This window comes from Panulirus ornatus, chromosome 57 (genome assembly GCF_036320965.1).
Source record: "Panulirus ornatus isolate Po-2019 chromosome 57, ASM3632096v1, whole genome shotgun sequence".
NCBI lineage: Eukaryota > Metazoa > Arthropoda > Malacostraca > Decapoda > Palinuridae > Panulirus > Panulirus ornatus.
The window spans coordinates 8,597,938-8,611,888 of record NC_092280.1 but is presented as its reverse complement, the minus strand read 5'-3'; positions in this window follow the sequence as shown (position 1 = coordinate 8,611,888).

Sequence of the window (13,951 nt, the reverse complement as noted above, 5' to 3'; positions counted from 1 at the left end):
ATTTCATTATAGGACTTATCTACTCTCATAATTTCATTATAGGACTTAACTCTCATGATTTCAGACGTACCAATCTTTGTCTAATCTGTTTTTACTTTTAGAATCTAACTTGCTCACTTTCAGAAGTAATCTAAGTAATTTTGTCACAATACAATTCCCTCCTCCAAAGTCTAATTAGACTTAATTACTTTTATAGATAAGTTGAGTCGTTCTTTATGACTTAGGCACCCAAATGATCATCCTTGATCACATGAATACAGCTGATCGTTCTTACTGTTATTCTTCATCGTATCTATCATGGACGCTGATCATCTCTGTAATCAGACGTAGCCTCAAACACCTTGAGAGTGAGAGTGGATAATGGACACTCCAAGTGCTAGCCCGTGTTGCCCTCGAGTTTCCTTGCCTCTGCACCACAGGCAGCAGTGAGGTGCACAGTCTCGGGCAGAGACAGACAACAGGCCTGAAGGAAACTGGAAATGGGAGATGAGAACTAAGACACTAAGTGTTGTCCCCATGTACGTCTGTGGTCCTCGAAGTACGTAGTCCTCGAAGCACATGTCATTGGAAGGGAGCACTTTCCATACGACTTCCAGTTTCCTCCTGCTTTTTGTGTGTACATAATCGATCCTGCCAAGTGAGTGAGTTTGGCTACGGTGTTGTAATGCTGCTGGGGAAAAAGTCAGGAAAGTAAAAAGTGCGTCGAAGTTATTTTTTGCAACATGAATGCCATCAACAATGGAACGACGAAGGTCGAAGTAGGAGGTCGAGCATCTCAGTGTCGGACTATAGGCATGGTGATGATTTACAGTTGATTTTCAGTTCTTGTATTCGTACACAAGTGTTAGCCTCAGCTGGTGATGTTTCTTGATAGTTCTGCAGTGCATATTGAACATTACGAGAACTGACCAAACTCAAGACTGAAAGCGAGTACTCAACTCTGAAATTATTTGACAGCAATTATGGAGTCTGATTATTGGGCATTTGTGTGTAAGGCCTCAAGGATGCAAATCTGTACACTTTCTTCGAGAACGACTGAGTCAACTACTCCTAAAACAACACGTCAGGCTAAATGTGAGAAGGAAGATCTGAAATTTTGTGAATGTTAAAGTTACAACTGGCAAAAAAAAAAGAAATATTCGACAAGCGGTGTATTCTAAGCTAAGGAAAAATGAAGATATTTTGTAGCCACATAAGGTATACAGGTTCAAGCTTTGTCAACAATGCCACAACCTGTGCACGATTCGGAGCTTAACAAGCGTCTAAGGACGTACAGACGTTAAGTCTGAAGCCAGCAAAAATCAGTTTATACCCTCAAAAAAAAAACAGAAAATAATGTAAGTTTTGTAGAATTTTGAAACAGAAAATGAATAAGAAAAATTCAATAAGGGGAGAAAAAGGAAAACTGAGAACCATTACTGAAGACGATGGAAGACTGAACAAATACCCTCTCAGTGAACGAAGGAATGGACAAGGTTGTAATCACTGGCTTTGAGGGACGGCAGTGACCCAAGCCTGAAGTCAGATGAGGCAATGAGGGCGATACTTAGGGGTATAGACCATCAAGACCACGACGAACGGTGAAGAAAAAATATGAAGAGATTGTAATGAAAACGTTTGCCGAGGACAAAATAAATAAATTGGAAACATACATACGAGCTTAAAGGCAATAAAAAGAATTCAGGATAACTTAAAGAAGGAAGTAGTAGACAGGCTGCATTTACACACACGTGAATGCGACCAACTGGAGGACATTATCTGCAGTACATCGAGAGTTAAACAGATCAGTGAATCGAGAGCTGGAAAGAATTAGTTCAGTTACAGTCTTCGGTCTTCAAGATGACCATGTCCAGCCTAGGAGAGATCAGGGGCTCAGGAAGAGGAAGGTAAAGCTGTGGAAATACCGGAAAGCTGTAGACATGAAGATACGAAAGAAACAGAAGAGACAAGGAGGATGGAGGTACACTGTATAGGAAAGGCCAACAACCTTGGCTAGGGAAGGGAACTTGATAACCACTGAAATGCTGCCTCATAGTGACACACAGGACGGAGGAAAACAGAGAGAAGGATTTGATGAGGAAAAAAAACAGTGAGGATGTATTAACGCAAGACCACAAGCTGGAGGACAGTGAGCTACACAAGAACAATGGAGGAATCGGAGAAATGCAGATAAAAAAGTACAGAAGAATAAAAAACTAGAGGACAAACCAAGTACGAGAGGCAGGTTCGCCTCCGGTGTGAGTAACCCTGGAAGAATCACTAACAGCAGGTCCGTCATGATGACCATGTATTCAAACGCGATAGATCGATGAAGAACGGAAAGGGACTTGAAGACAAGACGTTATACGCATACCGTAGTCAGGACTAAACTCGGGAAGGGTGCCTTGTGACACACGACTCTCCCAGGGGGGATGTACGACACCATGGGAGAGAGAGAGAGAGAGAGAGAGAGAGAGAGAGAGAGAGAGAGAGAGAGAGAGAGAGAGAGAGAGAGAGAGAGAGAGAGAGAGAGAGCCGGACTGGTGAGTGGGACCATAATGTCGCAGGAGGTAATGGTCGACAGCATACCTTATATTCGGCACTTTCTCGGGCAATATATGTGCTGATGGAATGTGTCTAATAACCCCCACTGCTGTACAACCCTCCACGAAGCGCAAGATTGGATTAACTTTTGTTGGAACTAACGAATGATCGATCCGGACTGTGCCCTAGCAGCAATGGTGACCATGCAGAGTAAATGGCTAAGTTTAATTCTAAGAACCTTCAGTTATGTAGATATAGACTGGCGGATCTTAGAGGCTTAGGTTCCAAGAATGCCAACATGTACCAGGCGTCGTTAGAGGCGAGGACGTACCATAAGCAGGACGTAGATTTTACAAACAGTGTCCTTGAAGATGAAAGCATCACCTATGGTCCTTCACTTGGGAAGAGCGTTTACCTGGTATATGAGATGCATAACACGGTAAACCAGAAATTCTTGAAGACTATATGTCGACCCCTAAAATGGTTCTTCATGAGTGTAAGTCGACCCCTATATAGGACAAATAGGCTCTTGAAGACTACAAGTCGACTCCTGAATAGCAGAAAGTATAGGTTCTTGAAGACTATAAGTCAAGCCTATTCAGATGGAAAATCTGTTCCTTATGAAGGAATAGATGTTCTTCATATGCAGGATGAATCCTCTGGATTTCTATGACAGTATAAGCAACATCCTAGGGAAGCGGGACTGTATATTCCTGGATAAATTGAGGCCTTCTGACGTTCTTTTCAACAGAAGACTGATGATAAAACTGGACATCCAGGCCGGGTTTGAGATGAGAGCCACTCAGATGCACCGACCCTGAGGGAACTTCACTGTAAGGGAACATCGAACACACGTCAGAAGAGCTGCTTTCTCAGTTCGTCTGAGCTCAGTGCTAGGACCATCACCATATCTGATCCACGTAGATGACTGGCCAAACGCGGAGGACTCATACCTAGATATGTTTATGAATGAAGTATCAACCAATATGGAATGTCTAGGAGTGAATTGGACCTAGTTAAGATGTGGGAATGGTCGGACAAATGGCCAATGAAATGTGGGCCAGGAAAACGTAAATTCATAAACGGCCTATCAGCAGATCAGATGGTGAGCATCTTATCGACGGAGGAAATAGATCACAAAAGTGTCGTACTCTGAGGACCTCTACGACTTGACATCACGTCAAACTTGACAACAGATACCACAAGTATGAAGGATCGTGAGGGAACCACACCATATCTTGATCACTGTCAAAATCACCTGCAACTCCATGAACAGCGGGGTTTTTTTCCCCTTTAAACATAACGACGTACATTCGCTTGACACTGGAATATGCCACCAACAATTTGATCTCACTCGAAAAGCCACATGGATCTGCTATGGAGGGTCCAGAGGAATGTAACAGGACCGCTACCAGACGAATCTGCTTGGGAGGGTCCAAAGGAATGCAGCAAACATTGCTACCAGACGTGTCTGCTAGATAGGGTCTAAGGGAATGCAACAAGATTGCTACCAGACCCGTCTGTTAGAGAAGGTCCAAAGGAACGCATCAAATTTGCTACCAGACCTGAGTGGAATAAGCAACGAGCAGAGAAATGAAACCCTTACAATGATCACACCAGAAGACCGAAAGATAAGATGAAGACATGATGATTACATATCCGTTTCCAAGTGGCCAGGACAGCGTCCGTGCAGATCAGTCCCCGGAGTGAGCTCAGAACTAGAGGTCGTCACATCTGAGAGTCAGGCAAAGAGGAGAGGACGGAGGGACAGTGAAGCAGCATTACCTCAGCGTCGTGGACTCGTGCCACAACCTAAGCCAAGAGAAAGTGAAAACGATGAAAACGACTTATATAGAAAATTAGATATGAAATCAGAAAAGTACGGAGGGGGTGGGGGAGGTTGTTCGAGAGCGGGCACCATGAGTATGTGTTTACAAATATGTAATTAGAACAAACCTCCCCCAAACAGATCGAATTATCTTTTCTCATGATTGGTCCCAAACACAATTATGATTAGGTTTAACTGTCCTCATACCTGGTTTTCATCCTGGACACCATCATAAGTGTAACCTTGATCGTCTCGTATGTAACCTTCACACCTTCACAAGTCGTCCTAACCCACCTCGTGAGCAATCAAACTCGTTATCAGTCGTCTTAAGTACCGTTATATCTACACTTAAATCCCTCATAAATAATTCTAATCACCTCATAGGCAATCTTCCTCACCCTCATAGGTAAACATAACCATAATAATCAGCCACCCTCAAAGTAATCTTACCTCGTCATAAGAAATCTCTACCTCATCATTATTAGCCTTAATTACCCTGTTAAGTAACCCTCCTAAGTATTCTTATGAGGGTAGTCTTGGCTCCATTTATAAGTAATCTAAACCACTCTAAAAGGTAATCTTAGCCCCTTATATGTAACCTTCACCAATGTACGGGTAATTCTAACTATCTTCATAGCTTATCGCATCGCCCTCGTAAATGACCAGGCCTTTCAGAGGTAATCCCCACACGACGATATGTAATCTTTATGACATGAATGATGATCAGTCATTATGAATAACCATGATCAACCACCCTCATAATTAGCCTTAATCCCTGTTTGTGTATCGCTTCCTCACCCATATAATCAATGTCAGTCCCCTCATAAGTTTCTTAACCCACTCATAAGTAATATAAGACTCTCAAGTAATCTTTTCTAGCCTTGTAAGTAATCTTGACGACCTTAAAAAGTGTACTTAATCCTGTCATAAGTAATGTTCACCATTCTTTTAAGCAGTGTATCCTCTCATGTTGCGAACCGTCCTCATGAGCAATCAATCCCTCATAAGTTGCCCTCATGACCCTCACAAGTATTCCCTCCACCTGCATAAGTAATCCTCACCACTCTTATGAGTCCTACTTAACTCATAAGAAGTCGTTTACTACCCTCGCCCCCTTCATAAGTCCTCATCACCTCATAAGCAGTCATTTATCCCCCCTCATGAGCAACCATCACCACCTCTAAATGTCTTCACTACCTCATAGGTAGGAAATTCCTCTCCCTCATGAGCAATCCTCCCCACCCTCATAATCCCTCATTTTCTCTTAAGTAATCATTAACTCCCCCCCCTCATGAACAATCATTACCACCCTTATAAGACCTCATCACCTCATAAGTAGTCATTCACTTCCCCTCATGACCAATCCCACCACCCTTCATAATTCCTCATTACCCCTCAAGGAGTCACTCACTCCCTCCTCACAAGAAGTTCCTCATCAGCCTCACTAGACCACCACCGCCCCACCACCCTCACTACGATACTTCATGAGAGCTTGACCACACCACGGGATCTTAATAACACGGCGGGCCAGCCACCAGCCCAGAATGACTTGACTGTGCACCCATACTGGGGAGGGAGGGAGGGAGGGAGGGTGTCTGCAAGAATGTCACGACTCTCTCTCTCTCTCTCTCTCTCTCTCTCTCTCTCTCTCTCTCTCTCTCTCTCTCTCTCTCTCGTCCCCCCCCCTCTCTCTCTCTCTCTCTCTCTCTCTCTCTCTCTCTCTCTCTCTCTCTCTCTCTCTCTCTCACGTACAACACACTTCATAATCAGACTTCTGCCCGCTTGATAGCAATCTCTCTCTCTCTCTCTCTCTCTCTCTCTCTCTCTCTCTCTCTCTCTCTCTCTCTCTCTCTCTCTCTCTCTCTCTCTCTCTCTCTCTCTCTCTCTCTCTCTTTATTTCACCTCGCTCACCTCCTTTGGACGAAAGCCCTTCGATTTTATCTCACGAAATTTCATCCTCTAGCCAGAGCCGTGCCCCGCCGCCCCCCTCCCAACGTACCCTCGCCCCTCACTCCTACCCCTCACGAGAAAGAAGCCCCACGCCCACACCCTCCCAAGAGCCTCGTTCCTCAGCCAATAAACCCCAGCATAAACCCTTCCCAGGAATTAAAACGCGGGCGATAAACCTCGGGAGTGCTCTGGTAGTGGCCACCTTGTGTAAACTTCTCTCGGGCGTGTGAAATTCGGCGTCACGCGGGGACCTGACCCCCACGGCCGTAAGTCCTGCCCGCGTGATGCAGCCCTGTAATATACGCGGCGGAGCCCATGCTGCCCCAGCCCGGACCGTGGGAGGTTGCCGGGGTGGCAGCAGCAGGAAGAGGAGGCGGTGGAGGTTCTCCTCCTCCTCCTCCTCCTGGCATGATCTGGAGGGAGGAGACTTTGCAGAGCAAAAAGGAAATCTTACGAAGGAGATGGGGAGATTAATAGATACGGGGAGTGGAGTACTACTCTCCCCTCCCTGGCCAGTCCTTAGAAGGAGGTCCCGGGGAAGAGTTAAGGATGTGGCTTGGGAGAGGGCGCTATCTGGGGTGAAGGACACAGCCTGGATCAGAGATGATAAAGGGAGACTGCGGAAAGGACTCTGAGAGACTCAGAGATAAGGGGGGGGACTTGCCATGTCGTGGACCCGACGGGAGAGATTGCCAGGTCGATCCCCCTTCAGGAGCCGCCAGGAGAGACAAGATACCACCCAGGGGTATATGACTGCTGGAACACGAGCGAACGAGAGCAGTCTGGAACACCCTAGCGAGAAGGGCGGGACGCAGGGGGGTCGTGACGTTCTCCTGGAGGAGCCGAGGGGGAAGACGTTCAGCTCAGCTGAGGCAAAGTGTAATCAAAGGAATCGTATTTCTAAATGCACACACAAAGAGAAGGGGGAATGGAGGGAGAAAGGTCTAGAAGAAAGGAGGCTCACGGTGTTATATCTCACGTATGCTGGATGGTGGTAAACTCTGCCTCGAACAAGCGAGTGGACCAAGCCCTCACCAGACTTGAGATGTTGAGTGCTGGAAGAAGACAACACAACACCCCCCCCACCCTACAGCAGCAAGCGTAAAACATACGCAAGTCGTTTAGAAAAACAGTTACTCTTTTTTGACGCCCGATTTACGCTTCAATGGACTGTTGGTACCTTACCTGATGCGTTGTTGACCGTCGACGGAGAGGACGTCTTACGTGTGACGCTTGACAGCTTCCCTCGCTGACGCTGGGGTCGTGTATATAGGAAACACCTACCGTCGTAAACTACGTTATCTCATGTGATCAACTTACCCGAGACATACGACCCGCGTCGAGGATCAGCTTAACAACCTGAAAGCTTACTGTGGGGTACGTACGGAGTTGTGACAACATATCGTTACAACTCTTGAGATTACCGTAATCTCTTTAGTACTAATTACTAACTCCGCACAATTACATAATGCTAACTATTGATTCTATACAATTTCACAATACTAAGTAATAACTATACATTCATATGATACTAATTATCAACTCTATACAGTTCTATGATACAAACTATTGACTCTATACAATTCTTATAATACTAATCATTAACTCTATACAATCTATGATACTAATCATTAACTCTGTACAATTCTATGATACTAAATATTAATTCTACACAATTCTATAATACTAATAATCAACTCTATACCATTTCATGATATTAATGATTAATTCTATACAATTCTATAATACTAATTATTGCCTTTATACAATTCTATGATACTAATTATTTCTCTACAATTCCATAACGTTATTCATATTCTCTCATCTAAAGCCTCATCATATACCAGACTGGAGTCTAAATACCTTATGAATTCTATAACACATCAAAAAAATAAATCCAGATGCCACTGGAACATTTTCGAAGCATCTCATATCTGGCATTTTCTTTTCCTCTTTTTTTTTTCCCCCAGAACAGATGATGACTGTGAGGATCAGTATCTTCCATGGCAGCGAATTCTTCCCGTGCAGACAATGGAGAGGTCGAACTCCCTCCCTCCCTCAACATGGCAGAGGAGGTAGGGCGTTCTTGGATCTCCCAGCCTTCACACACGAGACAGACGGTAGTGAACACACTAGGGATGCTACACCACTACTTACACTACAGTGTGTGTGTGTGTGTGTGTGTGTGTGTGTGTGTGTGTGTGTGTGTCTGAGAGTCTGTCTGTCTGTCTGTGTGACGACTGATGTACGTGTACGTAGCTAGATCTGCTGTACTTTAGGTGGATGTGGCTACGTTTGTATACATCATCAGTGGATGGGGCCAAAGTCAGATGTTTTGTAAGTGGGTGAGGCTAAACTTGTCTGTTTTCTGAGTTCATGTCGCTGAAGTTTAATTGTTCTTAAGTGCGAGTGGCAAGGGATGCATTTAAGTGGGTGTAGCTGAAGTTTGATGTTGTACAAGTGTGGTTAAAAGTGCCAGTTTTGTGAATGGGTGAGGCAAAATGTACATTCTGTGTTTGTGGGTGTGGCTAAAGTTGAAAGTTGTGGAAGTGGGCGTGGGTAAGATGAAGGTTGTGGACGTAAGTGTGGTTAAAGTTGTGTGTGTGATTGTGGATAAATTTGCATGCTCGTACGTGGATATGCCTGAAAGTGTCATGCTGTGTACGTGGATGTGGCTAAAGCTGCATCTTGTATACGTGGGTCTGACTAAAGGTGCGTCGTATGGACGTGGGTGTGGCTAAAGTTGCATTTTGTGAACGTGGGTGTGGCTAAAATTGCATCTTTTGTACGTGGGTGTGGCTAAAGTAGCATGTTTTATATGTGGGTGTGGCTAGAGTTGCATGTTTTGTACGTGGGTGTGGCTAGAGTTGCATATTTTGTACGTGGGTATGACTAGAGTTGCATATTTTGTACGTGGGTGTAGCTAAAGTAGCATGTTTTGTACGTGGGTGTAGCTAAAGTTGCATGTTTTGTACGTAGATGTGGCTAAAGTAGCATGTTTTGTACGTGGGTGTAGCTAAAGTAGCATGTTTTGTACGTGGGTGTGGCTAAAGTTGCATGTTTTGTATGTGGGTGTGGCTAAAGTTGCATGTTTTGTAAGTGGGCGTGGCTGAGTTTCCATTTGTGTACGTGGGTGTGGCTAAAGTTGCATGTTTTGTACGTGAGCGTGGCTGACGCTCCATTTGTGTACGTGGGTGTGGCTCATGTTGTTCAATTTATCTCCCTCGTTCGTTGGTGTGATACATGTACGTGTAACATGGCTGGTCACTTGTATGGAGAGGCATGTTTGGTGTCAGATCCGATCGATAAGGTTATGGCAGGCTGCAGTCGGCATACCTAGCCTGACAGTGCGATTTAAGCCATACAATTCTGTTAGTAAATAAATCAGATCACAATAGTGGTTCATCTGCTTACCTTTGATGCTCTGTACGGACGTAGGAAGAAGTCGAGCGTCCGCGAGTACCGTTCGAACTAGAATGAAAAAAAATATATGCGTGAAGCAGAGAACGTTAGATGTAGAGTCGACAGTCATAATTAGGTTGTAGCATATTCACCTATGACAGTAAAATCAATTTCTTTTTATATCTAGTATAGGTATAATATCTAATATATGTATATATATATATATATATATATATATATATATATATATATATATATATATATATATATATATATATATATATATATATATTTCTTTTTTTTCATACTATTCGCCATCTCCCGCGTTAGCAAGGTAGCGTTAAGAATAACAGAGGACTGAGCCTTTGAGGGAAATCCTCACTTGGCTCCCTTCTCTGTTCCTTCTTCTGGAAAATTAAAAACGAGAGGGGAGGATTTCCAGCCCCCCGCTCCCTCCCGTTTTAGTCGCCTTCTACGACACGCAGTAGTTCACACAATTTAATTTAACATGGAATATTTCTATACATGTGGCACATGTTTCGTGGAGACAATCCACCTCATCAGGTGTCAGTACTCAACAATTGATAAAGTTATTTAGATCCCAACATCACACTTGAGTCCCGCTATCCAGCACCAGTCTTTATAGACCAAGCCACTGTCCGCTTTGTCTGGCCATAATCGTTGTAAGGGAGAGTGATTAAGGGGGGTCACGTGGCGGGGGTTGACCTGGGTAGCTGGGCGTGTCTTGAATAACTTTTTTTGTTTTCGTGTTTTGTCAATTCTCTCATAATGATTTGGTTAATGCTAGGATGGGCTTTAAAATTGCCTGGGGACAAATTAAAGTTCTTAGTATCAGCAATCATGGCAGATTCAAGGACGTGATTTTCAAGATCTATGGCCAGGGTGATCATTTCCATGACAATGTTTAGCGATCGCATTTTTGTGGTCATCCCTGCGTACTGCATGACGGTGCCAATAACACCTCTCCGTTACAGTTTTACCTGTCTGGCCTATATGAATGTATATACGTGCCTTGCATTTGACGGCATAAACTCTCCCAGTTGATGCAGATTTGGCCTACCATTTATTAAAGTTTTGCTGATGGTGTTATTGTACTTGGAAAGCAACATTACAAGAATTGTTTTTTAGAACGTCTTTGATTAGCTAAGTAAGGAGAATAGGGCAACACTAAACATTTAGACTTATCCTTATTTGTCACATTTTTGTTACAAGAAGCATAAAATGTCTTCCTAGCATTCCAATAGGATTTGTTTACAAACAGGTGCGATAACATAACTGCCTAAAGATTCGTCTTATATAACTACATATTCGTAATACTCTTAAAAACATAGACATAACTGCAGACATTTTTATAGAAGAATCATGTACTGAGAAATAATGAGTATCTCAGAGTTGGTAGGCTTCATGTAAATCTTAAAGGACAAAGGATCAGATTCTCTATTTATCAACACATCAAGGAAGGTCAGTTTGCCTTCTTTTTCCCATTCCATCTTGAATTTGATAGCGGGGTGCATGTTATTTGATTCATTGAAAAAGAAATCACAATCTTGGGAGGATGGCCACAAGGACTTTTGGTTGAAATTATAGATTGAAGTGAAAATCTGATACTGAATATTTATCAATTTCTTAAAAGACCGTGTAAAGCTTTTCCAATAAACTCTACCTTACAAGTATTACATGGATTCTTGTACACCACACTTGAACGTAAAGGCATCGAAGGCTGGTAAAGAAATTGGATATTCAAGCAGGAATACAGGAGACTCCTTTGGTGGACAGAAGATTATCCAAGTGTTGGGGAACAATAGACGCATGTCAGGCAACCTTCTCGAAGTGGGTTGAGGTAACCGATGGCGTGCCACACGGTTCTGCTCTGGGACCATTATTCTTCTTGATCTGTGTCAATGACTTAGTAAAGGTATGGACTCCCGCCTTCTGCTCTGGGACCATTATTCTTCTTGATCTGTGTCAATGACTCAGCAAAGGTATGGACTCCCGCCTTAATGTGTTTGCTGATGATGCCGAAAGGCATGAAGGGGAACCTAGACAAGTACCAAAGCTGGTCGGTTATATGGTTGATGAAAATTAGCCCAAGGAGACGCAAGGTAATAAGGATGAGAAATAGGAAAAGAAGGTCTAGTATGTGTATTATCTCGTAGAAAATTAAGCTGTAAGAATCTGTGTGATTGGGACTTTGATGCACCTATCTTCTCCATCTTGTCGCCAAACTGTATTTGTATGCTGATAAATATCACAGTTGAAGTATATGGATAAGGAAATCTTTCATTGAATTGTTCACATACTGCATGGGGCAAACCTAGGATACGACTCTCACTTATAGTCACCGCACTTACAGAAGTGCAAAGAATTAGCAGAGAAGGTCCAGAGAAGGACAACAGAGATGTTTTATCGGAATTAAGAGATCTGAGTTACAGGGAAAGGTTATATTCCCTGAATTTTACCACCATTGAAAAGTGAAGAGAAAGGAGGGACCATATCAAAGCCTTTAGGTTCTTAAATCAGCTTTGTGACGTAGTGAGAAGATGCGGAAGTGGAGCAACCGGAGGCCAAAGCATAATATCAAAGAAAGAACTTTTAAGATAAGATGTTGGGAAGAACTTTAGTAATACAATAGTAGTTGAGGGATGGAATAAACGTAGTCATGAGAGAACAAATGTGGAGAAAATACATATATTCATACAGTTGTATGTAGTACAGAGAGCTCAGAGGATGAGGCCCCACGAGTGAACAACTCCCTCCCCGTTACAGTACAAACACCCTATGCAATGACACATATATTTCCCTTATATCCTAAATCCACCTCAACCCAGCATGGCTCCGCACTGATAGTAGAGTAGCGGTACACGAGGCAAAATACATCTGTGTTTTGCTTCGTGTACCGCTACTCTACTGTCTATACGAGTACTGACCCAACCTGTAATGTATGCCACGCCCCTACAACGAACTTGGGGTAGCATGGATAGGGGGTTCACACACACACACACACACACTCACTCTCTCTCTCTCTCTCTCTCTCTCTCTCTCTCTCTCTCTCTCTCTCTCTCTCTCTCTCTCTCTCTCTCCACCCGGCCTAACTGGACCAGAGGCGGGCCAGGGGCAGTATCTGCCGCGCCAGAAGCCATGACTACACGGTACACTCCCGGTGCGACGCTGGTCTTCATTTGCTTAATATGGTCGAGTGATGCGAGCTATGTGAATGAGTACCAGTTTTTACCGGTGTGACACACGGGGGCTGGTGGAGCTCGCTCGCTGCCTGCTCGCTGCCTCCCAGCCTCAAAACCCCCACTCGTCCCTCCTGAACCTCACAGATGATAACCCATGTATCATTTTTTCTATTTTCTCTCGGTCTTGGATGTTAGGTGAGGACGTAATTGGAGAAAACGGGATGTAAAGCCGCTGTTAGATAGGGGGGAGAGCTAAGGTAGAAGAGCGACCCACCTAATGTTTTACTTGGGTATAATAAAATTCAGTGAGCGCTTCCCGCCTCAGACGTGGCTTCCATGTCCCTCGTTTTTTGTGTTGGGGGCCAAAGACGTATTGTTCTCTTTTAACTACTCGTTTAACCCAATAACTTGGGGTTATGGTCTGAATCTTATTTCTGTTTCATGCTGGAAGTTTTACTTCGGTATTAAGTTTGAATGTGAATTTTTTTTTTTCAGTTTCAGGTCTCCAGTTTCATGCCAGAGTTTTCTCTTTCCAGTTTCAAATTGGAGTCTATCTTTCATCTTCAAGTTGGAGTTTATCTTTCATCTTCAATTTGGAGTTTATCTTTCATCTTTACGTTGGAGTTTATCTTTCATTTTCAAGTTGGAGTTTATCTTTCATCTTCAAGTTGGAGTTCATCTTTCATCTTCAGGTTGGAGTTCATCTTTCATCTTCAAGTTGGAGTCTAATTTTCAGTTTAAAGCTGGAGTTTTATTTTCAGTTTCAAACTGAAGCTTAATTGTCAGTTTCAAGCTGGAGCCTAATTTACTGTTTCAAGCTGTAGTCTAATTTACAGTTTCAAGCTGTAGTCTAATTTACAGTTTCAAGCTGTAGTCTAATTTACAGTTTCAAGTTGGAGTCTAATTTACAGTTTCAAGCTGGAGTCTAATTTACAGTTTCAAGCTGGAGTCTAATTTACAGTTTCAAGCTCGAGTCTAATATACAGTTTCAAGCTGGAGTCTAATTTACAGTTTCAAGCTGGAGTCTAATTTACAGCTTCAAGCT